The sequence below is a fragment of the Penaeus monodon genome, chromosome 16 (genome assembly GCF_015228065.2).
Source record: "Penaeus monodon isolate SGIC_2016 chromosome 16, NSTDA_Pmon_1, whole genome shotgun sequence".
Classification (NCBI taxonomy): Eukaryota; Metazoa; Arthropoda; class Malacostraca; order Decapoda; family Penaeidae; genus Penaeus; species Penaeus monodon.
Window position 1 is genome coordinate 12,290,401 of NC_051401.1, and position 2,500 is coordinate 12,292,900.

Consider the following 2,500-nt stretch of genomic DNA (forward strand, 5'->3'; position numbering starts at 1 on the left):
TTATTATTATTATTATTATTATTATTATTATTATTAATATTATTATTATTATTATTATTATCATGATTATCATTGCTGTTATTATTATCATTATCACAATAATTATCATTATTATCATCATCGTTATTTTTTTTTTTTTTTTTGTTATCCATATTATTGTTATTATTATTATCATTATTATTATTGTTATTATTATTATTACTACTACTATTATTATTATTATTATTATTATTATTATTATTATTATTATTATTATTATTATTATTATTATTATGTTATTATAATTATTATTACTAATATTATCATTATAAAATTATTACCATTATTATTATCACTATTTTTATTATTATCATTATTGCTATTATTATCATTTTATTATTACTATTATTATTATTATTATTATTATAGTAGTAGTAGTAGTAGTACTATTATTATTATTTTTTTTATCATCATCATTATTTTTATCATTATTACTATTATTATCATTGCTATTATCATTATCATTATCATAATGTTATATAATATTAATGATTATCATCATGTTGTTTTGATTATTATTATTGTTATCAGAATCTTTATCATTATCACTATTACTATCGTCATATTTATAATTTCATCAATAGTTTTATTATCTTTACCATTATTAATATTATCATTATTATCATCACTATCATTACCATTAATATTATTAATATTATCATTGTCATTATGATTTTTTATTAAAGGATAAGGATAATTATAATCATCATTATTCTTATTATTACTTTTGTTATCATCATTATCAATATCAGTATAATCAATATTGTCATTGTTATATCATCAATACCGTTATTATCACTCTTACTACCAATTCCATACTTGTAATAGTATTACTATTGTAATAATAAACTGCTGTTAAAATTACCATCATTACTATTATCAAATTTATCAATATTATTATCATGTTTATCGCCATTGTTGTTGTTGTTATTATCATTATTTTATCATTATTATTACTATTATTTTTATCATTATTATTATTATTACTATTATTGTTGTTGTTGTTTTGTTGTTGTTATTGTTGTTGTTGTTTATTACATTATTATTATTATTATTATATCATCATCATCATCATCTCATTTTTGTTATTATCATTATTATTATCATTACTATTATCGTAATAATTATTGTTATGAACATACGTCTCATTATCATCCTTATTATTATTGTTATTATTATTATTATTATTATTATTATTATTATTATTATTATTATTATCATTATTATTATTATTATTACCATTATTATCACTATTATTATTATTATTATTATTATTATCATTATTATTGCTGTTGTTATCATTATCATTTTTATTATTATTATCATCACAATTATTATTATCATTATCATTATCATCCTCATTATTATCATTATTCTTATCATCTTTATACTACTATCATTGTTAATGTTAAACAGCAGTAGATATCATCATTCTCATTTGATTGTTTATTCTTTATCATATTTTTTTTACAATAATCGTGTTATTATCAGTAAAAGCATCTAAAGGATTAATGACTGTTAATGTTCTTATTGTTGTCATTATACCTTTGTTAGGAAAGATAAAATAGATAAACGATTGGCAAAATTGCGTTGTCAATCAAATCATGATTTCAGAGAAAATTTACAAAGATCTCATCAAAACCTTTTTATTTCTCATGAAAAAGAGAAAGAAATAGAATTACATTTATCTGAAATTTCAAAGAACTTTTCCCTGCCAATTAAACATTTCTCACGATCGTTTCTGATAGAAACATCCTTTTCGAAAGTCATTGAAAATGCTCGATTAGACAGAAAGACCCAAAAAAAGAAAAGTAACATAATACAAATTAATGAACAAATTTACGCTAAATGATAAAGAAAATCATGTCTATAGCATTTATTTGCGATCGGAAGTGACAATGAAAGGGAGACAGCATTATATAGAGAAATGAGAGAGAGAGAGAGAGAGAGAGAGAGAGAGAGAGAGAGAGAGAGAGAGAGAGAGAGAGAGAGAGAGAGAGAGAGAGAGAGAGAGAGAGAGGGTGAGGGGTGAGGGAAGGAGGGAAGAGAGAGAGAGAGAGAGAGGAGAGGGAGGTTGAGAGAGAGAGAAGAGAGAAGGAGAGAGGAGAGGGAGGAGAGAAGAGAGAGAGAGGAGAGAGGAGGAGAGAGGAGAGAGAGGAGAAGAGGAGCGAGAGAAGAGGGAGAGCGAATACAGAGAAAGAAAGAGACAGAGAGAGTCAGAGCAAGAGAGAGCGAAAGCAAAAGACACAAAGAGCTGCTTGTGTTGGATCTCCTTATAGAGCCTCCTCGACAGCCGCCTTTATGGCCCCTTTACCGAGAGAGGCTCACTGATCTTTGGAATAAAAGGTCACAGGGCTCGCAAGCGTCGCTGTTATGTACGGTTTGGCGGCGAAGCTAAACCCTTAACTGGCGACTCCTCCGCCGTCCCCTGTGAATACTACTAATACAGGGACCTCTCCAG